The sequence below is a fragment of the Ammospiza nelsoni genome, chromosome 12 (assembly GCF_027579445.1).
Source record: "Ammospiza nelsoni isolate bAmmNel1 chromosome 12, bAmmNel1.pri, whole genome shotgun sequence".
Lineage (NCBI taxonomy): Eukaryota > Metazoa > Chordata > Aves > Passeriformes > Passerellidae > Ammospiza > Ammospiza nelsoni.
Genome location: NC_080644.1, coordinates 4328812 through 4350307, shown reverse-complemented (window position 1 = coordinate 4350307; position 21496 = coordinate 4328812). Strand labels below are relative to the sequence as shown.

Below are 21496 nucleotides of genomic sequence, written 5' to 3'. Positions count from 1 at the left end.
TGTGGCAGAGCAGGAGATTTGATCAGCATTTCCACACTCATTTACAACCCCCAGTACTGCTGATGTTCACCATGGTGTTTTGAGGCCCTGGTTCTCTGATTCCCCTCTGGACATCATCCTCAGGACACCCCAGCTCTGCACAGTCCCATGAGGGTGAGTCCTGCTCAGACTCAGAGTTCTGCTTTCCCCAAAACTGCCCAGGAATGATACTGCCTCAAAAAGGTGCAGACCCACAGGTTCATTATGGAGTCATTCAGGAGAACATTAATACAAAATCATCTATGCCTGGGGGCCTCTGCAGATACCAGGTCCAAGTAAAAGTCTGCAAGAAGAGGAGTGGTGCTGTCCCCCTCAGTGTCCTCTCCCTCAGGCACAAAGGGTGAAGGATTCAAGGACACACATGGAAGAGAGCCCAGCCTGTACCATGGTACAGCAGAAACACCTAATTCACACATATCATCCTTTAAAAAAAACTAGGCAGGAGACATTAATAAATTTGTGGCTTTATTAAGCCCGACCATTCCTTCTAAATCCCATCCCTAATTCTCTTTTCAACCGCTTGTATGTCTGGATCAAAGAAAAGATGGATTTTAGTGTATTTTAAAAACTGCTGAGCTTGGACACTGTTCTTAAAAATTACTAATTGTATCTTGCTAAAAAAACCAAATCACTTTTCCTGAAGTCTGGAAACAAGTCTCCTTGGAGGAAACATCCCTATCTCCAAACCTCACCCAGAGCAAAGCCTGCATGGCAAACAGAGGTTGTTTTGGTTAATCATTTCTTTACAGACAGATTGGTCAGGACTAAGTGCCAGCACTGCTGACTCTGCCTGGCTCCAGCACCAAGAGATGCTTGGTCCCCATGGCCGGGGCAGCTCCAACTGCTTGGTCTCCATCTCATGGAAAGCCATATGGAGACGAGCAAGCTGCTTCCTAAAACAGCCTGTAGGTGCAATAATCTGCCCTCAAGCCAACCAAACTCAACGTTCATTTTTATTACCAGATTTTCTCGACACCCTCTGCTAACAAAAGAGTTGCCTCATCACATTTTTCCAAAGAACTTTCCTTTTCAGTTCCATCTTTCAGACAGGCACACTAATCATATTCAAGGCTAGACCTGCAAGCAGGATGTAAATCACTTTACCAGCTCAGCTGCCATGTATTTAATAACTTATTCACAGTTGCAGGATGAAAAAAGGTGATATTATATAGGGGGGGTAGACAAAGAGGGAATATAACTTCCAGGCATTATACAGGACTTCCCATAATTTTTTACAGTATTATGGTGGAGGGAAGCCCCTTCATGTTATTGCAGGGGCAAAACCTGGAGCCAGAGTTAAAATCCTGTTGGTCTTTGATGCCCCTCGGGCACAGGAGGGAATTGCTGCTTGTAAGCAAGCGCAAGTGGAAGGAGAGTCAGTTTGCTGGGGGAAAAAAAAAAAAAAGAAAATAGGAAAAAAAAAGGTTTTGCTTGTCAGACAGAGCTGAACAATTGTCTGCAAATGCCAAGGAGGGCAAAACTCTCTGAAGACACGTCAAGGCCCTGATCCAGCTGTCAGTTGTTCTGGTAGGCAGAAAATGAAGGCTGGCATGTGAGGGGGATGCTCAGGGTGCCTGCATGGTGCAGCATCCCATCCTGCACCCAGCTCCCCCTGTGCTCTGCAGCACAGGGAATGTGTTATGCAGATTTCCCCATTAGCATGATTGACCTAATATTGGATGACTCCGTACCCAAGTGCTTATGTGAAATAATAAGCCTGGCTACTGAGCAATTATTAAATACAAGGAATTGTTAAATCCTTGCATTGTACATATTCTAAAGGAAATTAATCATTTTGAACTCTGGAGAATACAGTTTTATAAGAAGAGAAGAAATAGCAAATACACAATAGGGTATTTAAATGCTAATACAGTCAAACAGTTTAAAGCATAGCACACATTTTAATATTGGTTTACTGAATACTAATTATGCTCTCCTAAGTAGCAGTAAGTAGCATTTATTATGACTTGTTGAAAGTATTGATCCAAATGGTGACAAGTGCAATTTCCCCTTCTCACAAATATCCTTAAAAATACATATTATCAGATTACCAAGTCTTCTTAAATCATGTTTTTCTAGGAATACCCTTCTCCAACTATCAGCAGCAGGCTGACAGGTTATAGCCCAGAATTATTTCAGCCCAATTGCATGAGGTAAAGGATAATGCTTGTTATACACAAGCCAGAATTTACTGTGCTCTACTCAAGGCTGACAACTTTGCATGCTTTTTGCATCTGGTCACACAGGAGCCTGCACAGGATGGAGAGGAGTCTTACACAGCCATTCCCTGTGCTCTGTCAGCACAACCAACACCATTAAAGCAAGCAGACCGTGCTTTGGGATGCTCTGAACTGGTGCTGAGCTCATCCCGTGGGTGGCTGGGCAGGAGGGGCTCAGGGCACCTAAATCCCTGTGCAGGGACTCCAGAGGACACAGCCACCTCCACAGCCCACACAAATAAAATGCTAAAGCCCCTTCATGCCCATTTTGAGAAGTCCCAGCCTTTGGATCATCCCCTAAATTTAATTAAAAGGAACTCTACTGAATTATGGCAAAGGAGGAAATTCAACCATCCTGTTACCAAATCAGACTTGGCTGGGACAGAAACCAGCATGGATTTTTCCCCCAGCCTGTATGGTAAAGCTCTTCTAAACACATTGAGCAACAACTGTCACAAACCCACAGCAGCTCATTCGTAAATGCATATTTTAATAGTAATCTTCAGTTTGATTAACATGCAATACCCAGTGCATTAAATGCAAATTAAATATGCACTTAGTAAATTCAATTTAAAGCTTTTCTGTTTTCTTTTATCTGTTACATCAAAGACAGCAAAAAAGTAGTGGCTTCATTTTTTTCCCCGTGCTTCAGAAATATAATGTGAATAGAGCTGATTTAACGGGAACATGAATGCAAAAGTAGAGTCAACTCTATTAACTTTTACAATTTTGCTGCAGAAATTGTTTCTCTTGATATTTTAATTTCGACTTTGCTGATAGAGGGAAGAAGCAAGGTCAGGACCTCTGCTGCTGTTTCCCAGACTGCACAAGACCACTTAGCATAATTCAAGCAGTTGTAAAAAATTAGTGCTGCACACTACGATAAATGGGCTTGTGTTTGTGTCTCTAATGGGGCAGGATTAGGGTAAAAAAAGTAGCATTTCTGTAATTCAACTGAAATAAACATTACAAAAGGCCAATTTACACTTCCAAGATTACATGCAATGACAGAATGTTTAAGAAATTATTTCAGTCTAGCATTATTCTGCCATATAGCTGTAAGTAGGCCATTCACTACAGTATCCCAGCCATCTTTCTCAGCAGCAACAAATCACAAATGTTTTACAATTTATTTTTATCACAAAAAATTAAAGATAAAGAGTTCTGTGTTTGCACTGTCACAAGGGTAATGTATCATGGCTGAGAAAGTAACAAAAGAATCCCAAACTGATGAAATTAGCACCATTAAAACTCACCACTAGAAACTTTACAACCCAAAACATCCACTTTTATATCTGTCAACCTGATACTAAAAAACCTACAAAGCAAAAAGATTATAAATAATCCCCTCGTAATTTGCTGCTTCTGATGAGCAGGTGAAAATTCACACACACACCCCCTTTTTATGCCCCCCTTGACAGGCTCTCAGTTTAAAACCACAACTTTTCCAAGTGTAAAGGTATTCAGGTACACACAATTAACAAGTTATCTTGTGCAAACAAAATGGCCAAATCCCCTTCCTGCACTCCCACTCCCAGCACCTCCTTTTGGAAGAGAAGTTAGTGTGATGCACAGAGACAAAATGGTTTTCAAGAGATTGGCAAAGAGCTTTAAACTGAATATCCTGTTTGATTACGACTTCATGCAACTGCAAGTCAGTGCGATAATGCCAGAGCCATTCAATCCCAGTGCTGCTGGAAGGCTGCCAAAGCAATTAAGGTTGCTGACTTGGCCATGAAGCTGAGAATATATACAACAATTTTACACCCCATCATACTGTGGTAACGGGTACTTGCACCCACAGAGGAGGCAGAGACAACTGCAAAGTGTGGTCTAAGTCAGTGCACGGAATATTTACAAGAGCAAATGGCTCTCAGATGGGAGATAAAACCCTTGCTGCTGGTGCAGCCCCAAAACTGGGAGAGGGTTTGCGTCCTGAGGGGCTCTGGGCAGAATTTCTCTTTCATATTTTCACAGGGGATGTCCCCAGAAGGAGCAAGCACTAAGGTACAACGCTGAGGCACTGCTTTACAACTCTGGGGATGCAGATGTAGGAACATACACTGAGTTTACACATCTGCCAGCCCAGCTCCCCCTGTCTCAGATTCCTGTTTGAGCTTCACATTCTCCTCCCAGCTCAGATTCCCAGCGAGGCTGTGCAGGATCCAACCAGCCCAGCAAATGGAAAGGCAGCAAGCAGGGCTATGGAGGGCACAGCTCCAAGAACACCTCCAAAAGCATCTCCTAGTCCTGGAGTGAGCACAGAAGGGAAACAAGCAGGTGCTGGGGCAGCCTTTGGAAGGAGCACAACCCCAGACACACAATTATTGCAAAGCTGTGATAGCTCTGGGCTACCTGAGCAGGCAGTCCCTGATCAGGGGACAGCACACAGCCACAAACACGTGAAAGGGTGGATTTTCAAATGGAACAGTGCAGAGCTCACAGCAGCAGCCAGCAGCCTTTATGTGCTGCTTAATATACTTATCAATATATGGAGGAAAAAATAAAAAAGGGAAGTAAATGAGGAGTTGCCATAGCAACTGGTACCTCCAAGGAATATGAAAGATATGGGACCACCCTCACCCAGGGAATGTTTTATTTATTGTTTCCTATTTTGAATGTTCAGCAAAGTTCTGCTGCTGGACACTGCTGTGCAGGCTGGTGACCCTCCCTGGGCAGCACTTGGCATTTTCTTGGTGGGTTCTGCCTGGAGAGAGGCCCCACAGCATTTCCAGTGCTGACAGGCAGGACCAAAGGCAAACTCTGCCATCAGCACAGCAACATCTGCTCCTAATTCCAGTGCCTGCTGATGGTCAGCACCTCCCCTGCTAAATTACAGCATGGCCCCAATTTATAAACCAGCCAAATAACTATTGCAGGCACAGAGAAATTCACTCCAACCTTGGCAATGATAAGCCTGTAAGGACTCATGGGTTTTTCTATTTGTTTGTTGTTTTTAACCAGGCACTGGTTTTGCCCTGAATCACTGTTTCACTGAGAACTGAATGTCCATGCAAAGGATTTTGAAGCACCCGCCTAAAACCCAATGGCATTAATGGGACAAAAGCACACATCAAAATGTTGAGCTGGGCACAAATGGTGACAAAAACATGATTAGTCAAGTTTAAGCTTTGAGGAATTCCAGTCTTTACACCATCAAATTTAGGCACATGTCTATGTAACATTGCTTCTGCTGGACAGAACTGAAAAACTGGGATTTGGAGCAAGGGGAGAGAATATCACTATTTCAGGGTCCTGCTCAGTGTCCAGGACACAAAGGCACAGCAGAAAGAAATGAACACATGGCTTAATATAACTTCATTAATATAATACAATATTGGAGGTCATCTTCAGAGAACACAGCATTTTGTAGATACCCTGTTTTTATGAATGGATCTCACAAGAGAAGGAAGTAAAGGGTAAAATGCAAGATTTAATACAAGTACAAATAGCAGAAGCAGCATCAATGCTGCTTATTAAAATTAAATAACTAAAATTCTACATAACTGCCTCTACAAAACTGGATTGTGTTCATAAACTCAAAAAGTTATTTGAATTCTCATTTCTGTTGAGGCTAAGCTTTGTCCCTGTGACATCAGCAGACTGTCCATCCCCCTATTTTATTTCCTTATCAGCTTATGCATTTCCCTTTCTTTTCCTGCTGTAGTGTTCTTTAGAGATGCACTGTTAATTCTGCCAACAGAGACAACAGGCCCTTCATTCCCACTACCTCCCACTTCCTTGAATAACAATCTAAATAATATTTCTAATCCACAGATAATCCATTAATATTACATTTGTGGAACGCCAATGCACTTGCATATAACATGAAATATAAACTTCTAAAGAAAAAAATAAATATTATCAGCTGGAAGTAGAAACAGGATGACAATGCTGAAACATAAAATAAACAAAAATTTTCAAAAAGCAGCCTTCATTCTCCTGTGCATCTCATTAAATGAAGCAGACCGGATTTATATCAATCAAAGTCTGTGCTAGCTTTAAAAGGTAAAAAAGCACAAAAATTCAAGCTTACTCTTGGAAGCAGAGACACAGAATTCAAATCATCCTTCTAAAAAAAATTCTCATTTTAGAAGTGTCACGAATTGAGCAGCCATAGCTGAACAGCAGCTGACAGTGGCAGTGCAACATTCCCCATACTGGGTTATGCCACATGAAAGAAACAAATTCACCCTGATTTTTCTACTTTGAAAAGTGGAGATTTTTCAGTTCCCTGCCCCACAAGAAGCGCTCAGCAATGGAAGGAGCGACACAGAAATTGTGAGTGTGGAAAGGTGCCAGCAGCACAGCAGCGGCTCTGCCACCAGCCCTGCTCCTGTCCAAGGCAGAGGCAGCAGCAGCGTGAGGTGAGAGGGTGGCAGCAGGAGGATGGGCACTGCAGGACACTGGCACAGCACACTCTTCCCCCCAGGCACAAGATGGGCACAGCCAGGAGCAGCGCAGCCTTCCCCACCACAGCAGCTGTGCCAGCAGGAGCTGCAGCCTTAAAAAAGACACATATCCCTGTTTTCTCTTCTCCCAGTATTTCCTGTCCTAACTTTCCAGCTTGCTTTGCTGCCAAGGCTGAAATAACATGCCATCATTTTAGGGGGAGCTGCGAACTGCCGCGCTCGCCCGCCAGACGGGAGCTGAGAGCCACACACGGCACCAGGGCAGGTGCAGGAAGGGCTGAGAAAATGGGAAATGTGCCCTTAAACATGCCTGAACTCCTCTCAGTATCCAGGCCAGGGTGGAACAGCTCCAGGGAGAGGTGCTCAACCCACTGAGATGTGTTCAAATATAACACACTCAGACCCCAGAGGGAGCGCGTTTGATTATTTTATCTGAGCAGAGCAGGAGAAGCCACCAGCACCTTCTGCTCCTCCCCGATCCTCAGGGATGTGGAAATCAGGATGATCTCCTAGGACAGGAGAGAGCTGAGCTCCAGACTTACTCAAGGACAAGGGAAAGGCAAGTCAGTGACTTTGAGATTTTGAGCTCCGTGCTTGTAGGTGACACAGAGATCCTTGAAGCACAACATCCTTCCACAGCTCTGCTCCTCACGTTTACCATCTCACCACTTCTCCCACAAGTGTCTGAAATGACAGTCCTGGATGAGCTCTGATGGAAGGGCTTGTCTGGCACAAATTTTCTTTGTCCCACCCCAACAAATTTTTTTTGCAATTTTTGTTGGTTTTGGCCTCTCTCCCCACCTCATTTCACATGAGGAAAAAAAGAGATAGGGAAAAAACTCTAAAAGCATGTTAATCCAAACAGAGAATGTGCTTTGTTTGCCATCTTGTAAAATCAATTATTCATGTTAGTCATGCAGCCAAACTTGTGGGCAGAAAGGGATTGTCAGCTGAATTTCCTGATGGGACACCACAAATGCTGCATTGCCCCACAAATCCTGCAGCAAAGGAACTGACCCCAAATCCCCAAATCCATTAAGGGATGACTTCCAGCAGTGCCCAACTCTGACATCTCCAGGGATGGGCAGGAGGAACTCTGCCCTGACAGACTCACAGCTCCACATGACACAAGCAGCACAAAACACTCAGGAAGGGAACGAGGGCATCTCCACTTCACCCCACTTTCATTTCAGCATGGGGCAGAGCTCCAAAGCAAAGCAACACCAGCGAAAGCAGAGAAACCTCCCCGTGCTCACACAGCCATGAGGCCTTTCTGGTGTCACACACGCTCAGGGACTGATGATGGCAAAAGTGGATGTAGGGAGAAGTTGACAGGATTTGATAGTTTAAGTGAAAGACATTTCAAGGGAGAAGAAAACGTTCAAATGATAATAAGGCCCATTTCACTCATGCACTTTAAAATGGCAATAATCCATTTGATGCCAGAAAGAAGAAAGGACAAAAAGAATCAAAGAACAACAAGAAAGATGCCCTGGCTTATAATTGTACTCTCTTCTCTATAAAGTCTGCAGCCCTTTTTCTTCCTGCTCTATCCTGAATCTTCCACAGCTGCAAAGCCCTCAAGCTACAGACAGGTTTCAGTCCACTAAGACTGTCTGTGGCTTATTACAGCTGAAGATCCATGATGAAGGGCTGAAATATCCTCAGGTTTGCACACTTGAACAACACTAAAGATAAGAACAAACTTTAAAATCCTGGATAATCCTCACTTTACTAATAAGCAATTTTATCTAAATCCTCCTTTAAAAAAATCATGCTTCCCTGAGTGATGCTGGGGGAAGGAAGTTACCACGTCCAATTTCCAGCACCATTCAACCAGCATTAACCTGAGCTCCTGCCAAGTCATGGGGGCTCTTTGGTCCCCCTCATCTCAGCTGCCAGGAGCTCCATCCTCATCCTTTCTCCTGACAATGTGAGGTTTAGCTCTCTCCAGGCTGCCTCCCTATGGTGCCAGGTATCCCACTCCCACTGGCCGCCCTAATGCAGGCTCCCATCTGCTGTATCACACAATACTTATTCTCTCAGCACCCTTGAGAGGCAAAGAAGTGCAATTATACTTTTATGGCTCTGAAACTACAGCAAAGGAAGCTGAAGAGAGAGATTTGCAAAGACATTTATGTTTTGAGGCCCTCAGCTTTGACTAATCAAGTTTCTTTTTTGAGTACCCACAACATTGAGTGAACCCCCAAGTCCATTCACAGAGAGATTGCTTTCTCACCTGGCATTTTTGGGCTAACAAACTTGCACCTGGTGAGAATGGATCAAGATTCCAGGAGGAAGGAAAGCTCCATCCAAATTATGACAATTAATTAATCAACATGTTCCAAACCTTTCACTGGATGCGAAACACTCGCCAAAGGACCCTCCAGCAAGCACTGCCTCGCTGCAGGACAGGCACACACGAAAGAAAGGCACTTTTTTCTTTATTTCCACCCAATAAAGTCTTTTGAGAGGCTTACCCCATGATAACATGCACACAAAACCTGTCCCAGCCCACAATCAAACCTGGAGTCCAAGTGATGAACTTCTAACAGGAGGAGCTAGAGTGGGTCTAGGAGCTATGTCCAGAGCCCTACATCAAATAACACAACACACAAGTTGTTAATCCAGAAATGAGCCCAGGAAGCAGCTGAAGAGCTGTGTCTGACTGCTCCACGTCTGCACGGGCAGTGGCAGGGCAGCACAGCCACACTCATCCCAACAGCAGCACAGGCACCTGCCCTGGGAAAAAGGGGGGAATGGGCAGCACAAAGCTCATCCTCTGCAGGAGCAGAGCCTCTGCCGAGGGGAGCAGAGAGCTGAGCAAGGGCTGGATTGTGCTCTGGAGGCACAGGCTGACCTGCAGAGCTTTCAGCCTGGCACTGCAGTTCTTCAAACCAGAGCTGGAGCACAACCACAGAATGAAAACGTTTCCATTGTGCAAACTCTGCCTGGCTTCAGTTTTAATTTTGTGCCCTTTTTAGAGGATTAACTGTGCAGCACAGGAGTGTATTCCAGCTGGCTCTGCCCTGGCAGAGCTGATCCAGCAGCAGTGCAGGGCTTGGGATCACATCAGGATCTCCTGGTGGTGTGGCACCTTGTGTCCTCACATGGCTCCCAGAGCTGTGGCCCCAATTAATGCAGCCACAGCAAAAGAAGGGCACTCATAGGTGTGCAAAGGTCCTTGGAGGGTTTGCTGGGTGAAGAACAGCACCACAGCTCCTCACATCTGAAAACCTCTGCCTGCCCCAACCCAGCAAGCTGTAATTGTAATACAGGGGATGAAAGACAATAATTAGCTCTGAAAATAAATTGAGTACAGTTAAACAATCTCCTTGCTGCAATCTTCAATTAAAAAAAAATGAAAGGAAATGAATGAATAATTCCTTTCCTCCTCGGGGAATAAGGGAAAGCAGATCTCCAGAAATAGGGAGTACAAACAACAAGGCAAGATCTATTCCCAAACAAATTCATCTACAAGGCAAATACATTAGAACTTTTTTTCCCATTAAAACATATTTGTTTCTCAGCTTATGAACCAAACAGAGCAAACTGCACATACATTTGAAATTCTACATTAAAAAATGTGTGTAAACATTTCCAATAATCAAGATGACTGTGAAATGTTTGTGCCAAGTGTTTCAATAGCTCCTCTTCATTTGAAGATGGTTCATATCCATCACACGGTATTGGTTCCAGGCCCAGTGTTTCAGCCTGAAGTACTCAAACATCATGAGTCAGTTCCCCTCAAAATCATTTCAGTGACTTAAAATGAGACACAACATACATAATTCTTGGGAATGTTTGAAACTGCCTTTTATCTTACAGGAATCTACACCACTCATTTTTCAGGCTGCCTTTTTCTAACACTAAATGTTACAGAACTTAGTACAAAAATTAATACATTAAATGTGAAAAGGGCCATGTTCTAACATTTATGTTATTCCATGAACTGGAGGGTTAAAACATCATTTATGATGAGGGAATCCTGAGCGTCAATTTGCTGCTCCTTGATTGTGAAGGTGATTTGAAACCTTCCAGACTCACACTCAATTTATTTGGTTGCAGGAGCGAAATCCAGCAGGCAGTGCACCAGTGTCACCCCACAATGACACTGGCACTGCATGGACCCTTAATTATTGAGCTGCCAGGTAAATACTGCTCCTGGAAAAGTGAACAGATCATGGGATGTGGCATGTCAGGGTGCAAACACACCTAGGCCAGCTCCTGTTCCTGCTTATCTGTGTTATGCTTTGCAGTGATTTCTCTTTTTCAGTCTCTCACTGCTCCTTTTGCTCGTGGCACGTTCTCAGCAGCCATCAGCAGCACATCTCGTGTCCAGCCTGGCCAGGCTGTGCCAGCCCCACACTGCCAGGGACAGCCACGCTGCCTGAGCACGTCAAACTGCACAATTGTCACATTGCAGCCTGCAAGAAGCTCTCACAAGCTTAAAACCTCACAAGCTGAAAGCCCCACACTCAAAACCCAACACAACACCACATCAACCCTCAAACAAAATGAAAAATAAAGTGCCAGGAGCTCATCGTTCATAGGAAGTAAGTGAACACAGAGTTCTGCAGGGATTTTATTTAGTTTTAAAGTCAAATGCTCTGTCTCGTTGATAGGCAGAACCCGTGCCTCTATCCTTCCAAATATCAGCACAAACAACATGAAAAGCTGCCCAGATATTTTTCTTTAATCTCAGCCTTAAGACAGCCTATTGTCAGTTCAGTTTGTTTAAAGCCAGAGAAGCTCAGGATCAAAATATTCCTGCAAAGGAACCATTCTACAGCCTGCTGGACAGCAGTGTTATAAAAAAAGGAAAGGAAAAGAATCTCACCCTTACGCTCACCAGTGTTGGTAGGGGAGTGCTGCATAGAATTGTCACAATAAGTTAATATGACAGTGTAAAAGCCAATACTCACCCTGGGATTACACAATAAATAGACTCCATTAAACTACTCTGTAAACTCTCCTGTGAGAAATTTCTCTTTGATCCAGAACTTAATAGGAATTATTTAATCATAATGAGATGGTAATAAAACAGCATCACCTGAATAAGCTATTTTATTACCTGTTTCATAATTAGCTCTTCTTCATTATAATTCTTTCAGATACTGGGAACTATGTCAAGGCTCACAGAAAATACAGGGGTGATTGATGACAGCCAGTGGGGCTTCATGAAGGGAAAAATCGTGCCTGAAAAATGTGGGGGCCTCCTACAAGGGGGTTACTGTGATGGTGGGGAGGGAAGAGGGACTGACATTGTCACCTGGGCTTGTGGAGAGCATCTGCCACATCTGTCACACCTGCACAACAGCCTTGTCCCCAAACAGGGCAGAGATGGGTTTGGGGATTTTTGCTGGGTTACTTTTCCTTACCACAGTTACAAAATCCTGCACTGGCACCAAGGAAGTGACAGCAAAAATTCAAGGAAAACGAGATCTCTCCTGAATTTGTGCTCATAACAGAATACATGGTTTAACCACCTCTACTGAGGATGTTAATACACTTTTTGTTTTTCCTAAAGACTAAGACAATTTGGTGGCATCTCCTATGAGAAAGAATTGATCCTTTGCCTTCTCCAGCCATGGACCAAATGTTTTCTGCACCAAAGACCTTAAAAACTGCAAATTCAAGACACAAACTTGGAATAACAGGATTTTTTTTTCAGCAAAGCACATTGTTGAGTATGACAGGACAACTGTTACTGAAGCTTTCCAAAAACCACCTGGCACACACCACACAAAATACTCACATGAATGATTTATTTGAATTTGCTGAAATTATCAATGGACAGGGTCAAGAATCCTTAAAATAGCCTTGAACCCTTAAAAATCCCTGAAAATAAGGGCAAAGCACATGCATACACTAAGCCATTTAAAAATAATGTGACATAATAATATTGCACGTTTCTGAGGCAGATTTTTGACCACACAGATTCATAACCAGACGCCCTCATAGAGCATCCCAAAATTTTTATAGACCATACACCCTGGACAGCTGCACATCTCTCAAAGAATACTGCAAAATCAATGTCTCATCCTTTATTTCTCCTTTACTCTAAAACTGTATTTAAGGATATGAAATCTTGCCACCACAATGAATTTCTTCTCCCTGTTCACACCTCCCTCATGTGTATTTTCACCTGGATACCATAAAAGTTAAGGGTATTAGAATGATTTTATAACACTTTGGTATTGATAAGTTCCTTTAGTGTAATATGAAATCCATCAGAGTATTTTTTTTTTTTTTCTCAGAGCTCATTCTGAGTCTTCAAAAAAGCATGAACAGATAACTTGACAAGCCTTTAAATGCTGTTGAGCTCCTAACACAGGATTCATGCCAGAAACCAAAGCCCTGGCTGTATACATGGGAAGTGTTAGGCAAGTTTCACTCCAGTAAGAATGTAATTGGATTAAAACACATCATTTGATAATTCTGCAGTTAGTCACTGAAATAAGCATGTAAGTAATTTCAATTTTGCAGAAAAGTAGTCCTCTTAGTGGAGTCATACAATTTGGTAGGGAATTACTTTTAGGAAATTTTGAAGGATAGCGCTATTTAAAATCATATTAAAGATGTAACTGAAATTAAAACAAAAAAAAAAGTTGCACAAAATTCTGTCAATACCTCAATTTGTGAATTAACCAGCTCTTGATATTCAACTCTACTAGAGTGATTATGGGCTACAGCCAAGAAGGGGCATGTGTGATAAATATCTCTTTTTATGCCTCCATAAAATGCTCTTGTATCATGAATAAAAAAAGTAGATAAACAATCTGTGATGACAAATTAGCATTTAAAATTTCTAGGCTATCTAACCTCCTCTGCACGTTCTCTGAACAAACACTAATAAAGTGTTCAGCTCTACAATGAAGCTGTTTGGGTAGCTAAACAGTAATGGAGCAGATGCTTAATATCAGCCTTTAAGCCTCAAAACGTACAAATACAATTAATTGCCAGCCCAATTTTGGAGGCTGAGTTGTTAGAAAAAGAAGTGCCTTTGAAATTCTGACTGTAGGCAGAATTTTTCTTTTGGAGGGGGAGAGTGGTGTGTTATTTTAGCGTAATTAAAACCTTTCCAGTGCAAGCATCACCTGCACCGTGTTCTTCCCCCCCCCATCCACTGGCACTGAATTCTTCTTGCTGAGATTCTTTTTGTTACGCGGAGAAAGTCAGAACCTGAGCAACGTGGATTGTCTTTTTTTAAAAGGACAATTGCACCATTCAGCTCTTCACAATGGAAGCAATTCGAGGTTATCAGTCTGTTTGCATGTGTTTTCACTGCGCTCAGCACAATGAAACCCTGACCTTAATTACTGGCTATCATCATAAAACTACCACGGTTACTACCACCAGCCCTGAGTCAGAAGCTTTGTTTTATACATGATTACTAGCTGGTGAACCTTCCCTGATCAAACTGAGCAGAGCAGCGCTGGAAATAAAATAAGCATTTAAAATAAAATCAGTTTTCATAGTCTAAAGTACTGCTGGAAATAGGGCAATATAAGCTATTCATTCCCAACACTGCTGCTGCGAGTACAATCTATGGTTTATAATTAACAGATATACAATACTTTTCCCCTGCTACTCCTTTTTTAAGCTCTCCTACATTTATGACTGTGCTAATTCCCAGTGGAAGTGCCTACACTGCAATGCTGCTGAAACTCCCCTCGTAGCACAGTCCTGCTAACACACAGCATTGATCCAGCAGCAATTGCTGCCTGGCTGGGAGCAAAGTTGCTCATAGCTGGTTTTTATTTCCCCCCTGTGCTGCAGGGCAGCTGTTTGTGGGTGTGGGATGTGTCAGAGCCCAGTGCCAGCAGGGATGTGCCCCTGGTACCACGGGCACAGCACGGGGAGCAGGAGGGATCTGCTTTTCCCCCATCTCCCTCCCTGTGACCCAGACCGGGATAAAAAGGAGTTTTAGTGCCTCTACCAAGGCAGGGCAGCATTTCAGACAGGCCAGTGGATTTTGGCGCACTTGGATCCTCCCCAGTTTTTCCCCCTGTGAAGCCACTGGAGGGGTGATGCCACCCAAGCCCCTGGCAGGTGAAGGAGGGATGGAAAAGGATTAGGCATCCACATCCCTTTAGGCTGCACATTCCAGAAACAGAATCAGCTTGGGACTACTTGGCATTTGGCCCACAAGGAAAAAAAAACCAACCAAACCAGCAGGTTTTAGAGAGATCTCTTCCAATCCCTGCCCAGTCACACCTCTCAATAGAGAAGAAATAAAGAAACCCAGGAAAGGGCTGAATTACACTGCCACATCCATCACCCTGAACTCCATCAATTTCTTTATTTCTTCTCTACAATGAAGAGCAAAGTACACACCTTTAATTTTGCTGACACTAACCCTGCTCAGTAAATAAGCATTCTGTATCAATATTTACTTCTCTCTGCACAATAAGCCACTGCTGGAATTCAAATCTTCCTCCCTCCCTTTCAGAAGTCTCAGCTACCCTAAAAAAAAAAAAAAATCAATCAGCTGTAGCAGTCACTCCTGAAGGGTTCATAATAGCTCAACTGAGTCACTGGACAAACCCAAAGATTATCATTCAAAAGCCAGTTCTCTCTAAATGACAATTCTTCTTAAATTTATCACCAGCTACCTGGGACAGGCATCAGCCCTGTGCAGTGTATTGAGCAAGGCTCAAGGAAACACCCTTGGATTAAAACACATGATTTGATAATTTTGCAGACACAACCGACAGGCTCAGAGGCACCTCCATCCCAACCAGGTGGAGCTCTGAAGGCCTGTGGGGCATGGCCAGAGCATTCTTCCTTGGTGGAAGCCCAAAGGTCAGCATTTGGCAGGCTGGGGTTACCTGGGGACACAGGAGCAGCCCACAGCAGCAGCAGCACACCCTGAGAGCCCACAAAGCTGCTGCAGGCAGCAGCAAGGACAAGGGTGGGAAACACAGAAAGCTCCTGCCTTTCAATCATATCAGTGCTTTGGGTTTTTGTTTGTTTGATTTTCGTTTCCCCCCTTAAATGCAATTTCCAAGGGAAGCTTTGCCCCTGCCAGAAGGAGAAAGGAGAGCGATTCAATTAATAAAAACAGATTACCTTTTACCAAGTTAAATAAAAGCCAATAAAAATGAAATACCAATGCACATGGCAGATTTATGCTAACCACTTCATTGCAAGGCAGACACACCTGGGTATGATATTAAAAAAGATCAAATTAAACTTTTGTGACTGCAACAGCAGGTGACAGAGCAGCACTTTCCCTCACAACATCTTGTGACTATAAAGTATATCCTTGCCTTCTGCCTGAACTTACTTTCCAACCTTCCTGAGAGAAGTAAATACTATTTCATGCACTTCTGCATGACCTTGCACACACCTGTGGGGAAGGGGGCTGACACCAAAACCAGTTCCCAAACCCAGGAACTGCTTCTCAGGAGCATTGCTGACCAGATTCCAGAGCTACAGCTTCTAAAAAATGGTAAAACTTTGTGTTTGCTAAGTGCCACAGTGCTGCAGCTGAAGCTGTGCTCTAATAATGTGCCTGCAATGAAAACACAAAGCCATGTAAGGAGCCTTCTGTTGAGACACCATGAGCAGTTTGACCTCTTTCATCATAGCCAGCACCATGTCAGAATTCTTTTATTAGAAGAAGTCACAAAGCAGCAGAAAACAGTAAGATTCCATATTATGTCAACTCTAACTGGGGACCAACAGCTTAATGTCTAACAACAACAGCAGGCACTATCAATGTGGCAGCTTGGGGTGAAGGGTGTCTAGCTTATTATTCCTGAAAAGTCATTATTACTTCAGCCTTATTTGCACACACATCATACACAGCTGAATGCATCCCATTCTTGTCATGCTATGCAGGAAACAGTTCCCCCATTCCCTAAAAATGAGATTTTTCACTGTGTACCACGACACAAGGCTCAGATGGAGACAGCCAACCAAAGGCTGCAGATCAGTGACTCAGAGAGTGCAGAGAACCAGCATTCCTGAGAATTCCTGAGGATCAGTCTCCCCATTCCCTGGAAATGAGATTTTCCACTCTGTACCATGACACAAGCACAGCATCCAAGGCTCAAATGGAGACAACCAACCAAAGCCTGCTGGTCTGCGACCTGGGAAGTGCAGAGAACCAGAATTCCTGAGAATTCCTGAGAAACAGTCTCCCCATTCCCTGGAAACGAGATTTTCCACTCTGTACCACGACACAAGCACAATGTTTATGGCTCAGATGGGGACAACCACCCAAAGGCAGCAGATGAATGACTCAGGAGTGCACAGAACCAGCATTCCTGGGAATGGGAGCTGCTGGAATTCCAGCCACCCACCATCCAACGTGCTGTGACAGCAGCTCCCACAGCCAGTGCCTGCACAGGCACCCACTGCTTTCCTGGGTGTTTACTACAGGAGTGGGGCCTGAGCACCAAGGGAAGAACCACCTCCCACCCCTGCCTTCATTCTGTGGAACATCCAAATTCAATTAGTTATGCTTTCTCTCTTCCTCCCCTGCCTATGCAGTTGATTTCACACTGTGACAAATGCAGCCTGGCTTTGAATTTCAGCAGTGAAAGTTGACTGCCCAAATGCGTGCAGAAAGGAAAAAGCAAAGTGATGCAATAGTGGCCAAGGTGAATTAATTTAAATTTTAAATCAACACTTGTAAAGCAGTTTTTTAACACCAGTCACCTTAGCTTTCCCCCCTCCAGAAAAAAGCACCATTTTAAGCAATCAGAAAATCCTCAATTTCATGTTCCTGGTTATGTACACAACATTTTCCATTTTATATCGTCACATCACGGAGAATTGTTGGGGATTAAGTGTCTGTTTACCCTTTAGCACAGCAGCAGGGCTGCTGGATTCCAAGGCAGGATGTCCAAGCTGAGGATAAACAGTCCTGTGGCCCACTGGGTATTTAACAAGCAAATGTTCAAATGACTTTATGAACAGTACATGGAATGCTGTCCTGAGGAGGAGGAGGATGATAATGGACAGGTTGGAGTTCTGAGAATCCTCACCAACACATTCCTGCCCTGCAGTGTTCTCCTCCTCCATGCTAAATTTGCACTTGCAATCAGCCCAGCACTGTTGGGAGCTGCAGAGAAGAGGAGCTCTCCTGCTCACCTGGGTGAAGCAGGGCCAAGGAAAAATCCCATACTTTGGGGCCAAACTGAGAGCAAAGCCAAGAACACAGATCCCAGCAGTCCCTGGCCTTCTGCACTTGTCCTTCTGCTCAACTCAGCAACTACAAACAAGCACTTTTAGGCCACCCTTACAAGGATTTGCAGAATATTTCTCCACTTGCCCTTTTATCTGAGACTTAGTATTAAAAAGGCTCTTTGAAAATTACTTTTGTCTATTTAATTAATCTTTTGCCCATATAAAAATCTTAAAATGATTATGAACACATTCAATTTTACTTTCATTGATTTATCTCCATCTGATGACCTATTTTATCTTTTATAAGGCTCACAATAGCAGAACTGGGTCATAATGGAAGTAATACAGCAGAGTAATGTACATTTTGGTGAGCCCTGGTATTAAACCTCTCACTGCTCTTTGCTCTGTCCCAAATGAAGCCTATTACAGCAATTGGATCTGGACTGCTTGGACCAAGCTCTGGCAATTGGCATGATTCAAGTTAATTTTTACAGCCCTAATCCTGACATCCAGAGCACAAAAACCAATCCCAAGAAGGGAGTCCCAGACATGACCAAAGTAGCCACAGCAGCCTGGTGGGAGGTTTTAGCAATGACACGGAGAAAATGAGAGGAAAAAGAGGTCACTTGAAGCCCAATGGGGAATGGTCAGAATAATTTCAGAGCAGAACCTGCAGTGGGGCAGAAGCATTAAGCTGGACTTGGTTTCCAGCTGGAAGGAAATGATTCAGCTACGTAAAAGCCTCCACTGGCAGCAAGGAGCGTCCTTGCGAAACTCTGAGCATGGGAACAGCTTGGGATCACCCAGCTTTGGGCTGAGGATGGAGCCCAGCACAGTCAGGGCCTGTGAAGGGCGTTGTTTGGTTTGCTGCTGAGCTCCCAAGTCCCACAGGTCAAGTGCTGCTGGCTGAAATCAAGATAAAACAAGCTGTATCTACTTTGCTGCAGGCTGCTTATCAGCAGCATGGAGACATCCCAGAGACTCATAATATACAATATACATGAGAGATGTGGAAATAGCTCCTTCCAATTTATTGTAGTATCAATGTCCTTAGGTGATAGATTCTGTCTTTGTGAAGAATTGAGCACTGGCACGGGGAGCCTTCCGAAGACTCCTTTTCCCAGGTGAGATCCACCTCAATTAACCCAGTGAGTACAGGGGAGATGAAGTTTATAGGCTGCTATTCAGAAGTTGCTTGAATTTCGTTTCAAACAGAAATTCATCACCATGGGTGAATTCACCCACTTCAGAGGGCTAATATAAAACACTCACAGCACTCTGGCACCCTTGCACAATCACACCTTTAAGTGAAGTTGAAGTTTTGCATCCAACTTGATGCTTCACTGGGAGACTGCCATTCTCCATTCTCCCTTTCACTGTGTATTTCTTGTATTTTTATAGTATTTATGAACACATTCATCTGCTAATAATAATTTAAAGGGCAACATTTGAAAGTTAACTCTACATTTAATACACTCTCTCAGCTTAGATGAATTGAATGTTCAGTTGCTGCTGCTGTACCAGTGCATTTGGTATTTAACTTTATGCAATGATGATAACGGACCATCATGGCACTGAAAATGGAATTCTTTTATTCCTCAAACCTGTAAGTTATAGCTCACTAGAGAGAAGGAAATACAGCATTTTTACAGTAACCACCAGTCTGTCTTCCTCTTGATTTACAGACCAGAAACCCAACAAAGTTTTGCTGAGCACAAATATTGAGAAACACAGGTTTTCTCAGCATGCAGCCCCCACAGACTCCAGCACATAAACAGAGATATGGGATCCTGTACCTATGAGCTCCCTGACTCTTTTCCTCCTTTCCTGAAAACTCCACCGGAACAGGTTTTCATCCACCCTTTTCTGCTCCCACAACCTCGTGCTCTCAACCCCAAGGCTGCCCCTCCAGAGCACTCCCACCACCCCAAGCACGGGCAGGGACCAGCAAATCTTCCCTAAACACAAGAGAAATGTCCTTCTGCCACTTCCCAGGTCTGCTGGCATCACAGACAGAAAGGGAAAAGTTGACTTATCCCTGCTTGATTAAAATTAATGTTACCTCTGACACCACACAGAGGTGTTATTACCCAACCGAGTCTTCAAGGAAAGAGAAAATCCCACCAGCTCTATTTTGTCAATCTTTGCAAAAGTCTGTAATTCTTTTTAATACCTCCTGCCCGTTGTACTTGTGGAAACTGTTAAAACTGGAACAGGTCCCCAAGCAGCATGGAATAGCCACAGCCACAGAAGATATTCTGAGAACATGGAAATACTGCATGTCCTCATTTTATCTCTCATTTATGAAACAGCTTCAAGAGCCCCTCAGTGGTGAGGGGAAAACCCCTACATTCACTATGCAGAGAGATGAGTCTTGAGATGTAAAACACTACAGACACTCAGTGAAAGAGCCTTTTGCCTTTCTGTTCTATTTAAAATGTCATTTTTATATATACGCTACTATATATACATTAATATTAGTATACAATATGTATATATTAGGATATTTATATATATTTAGTAAGTAGTCAAAAAAGAATTCCAGCCCTAAACTTCAAGAATCCATTCTGTTTCAACCCATTTTCAGGATAAAAATGCCATTTTTTATAGATACACCACTATATATACATTTCTATTAGTATACAATATATTAGGATATTAATATATATTTAGTAAGTAGTCAAAAAAATTCCGGCCTTAAAGTTGAAGAATCCATTCTGTTTCAACCAATTTTCAGGATAAAAACTTACAGCTTTTCTGTGGCAAAACAAAAGAACTGCAGCAACCACCAATTAACAAAATTACCTTTTCACAATGGCTGCTGCCTCGTTTACCTTTCTCATCCTTCGTAGGACTGCACAGTCAGACATGAAATAAAAATGGATCTTACAGGTGTTCTTTAAAAAGTAGTAATAATGCATCTCAGAATGTGGCAGCTCATGAAATAATGATGCCACCAGGGTTCACAGCAGAGCAGGAATCGTGTATGATCAATTCTAATCTACTACAGGTGTGACTGTCTCCCTGACTTAATAAAAGCAAGGCAGGATTGAGAAAACAGGAATGTTTTCCATTAGGAAGGGAAATGGAAGCTGGCATTTTGTGCCAGGCTGTATTTCAAGGTGGAGACACAACTCTTCATCAGCCAGAATCCTTGAGAAACCCAACCAGTATTGTCATTCTGACAGCAAACATCACAGCCTCTTTCACAGACACAAGAAAGAAAAGGCAATGATCATATTTAATTTTCATACAAACTAAATGTGTACTATCTGCTGTCAGGTGATCAGAGTACCTTTCTCATGCAGATCTTCAGGTCTCATGCATGTGATACCTTTCAGATGTGTTTCAACTTCATTAGAAAGAAATGCTCCTTGTGTAAAATCTGATTTCTCAGCTGATTTTAACCAAATCAGTATCTGGCTGGCCAAGACGTGCCTTTCCAAGTGCTTGCCCCAAGTTGAAAGCTCTAGCTGAAGGAGGTCAGCTGGGTTCAAGTTCAGGGTGAGTAAAACATTTGTATGCATTAAAACAATCTGGCAACCTTTTATTTGAAAAGATGTGGCATCTGCACAGCTGGGAATTTAACAGAGGGGGCGTTGAACACGAGGGATGCCCTTCCTCCAGTCGTCTGAAATGCTGCATGCCACAACATCAGCAAATGCTGATCTGTATCTCACTGCT

At 43.3% G+C, this 21496-nt stretch overlaps 1 protein-coding gene across 1 annotated transcript in view; it reads right to left on the bottom strand.

The window, feature by feature from the left end:
• The window catches only part of CDH4 (cadherin 4), a 417132-nt gene that overhangs the window by 276909 nt on the left and 118727 nt on the right, over positions 1-21496 (bottom strand). The gene's annotated exons all lie outside the window — the stretch shown is intronic.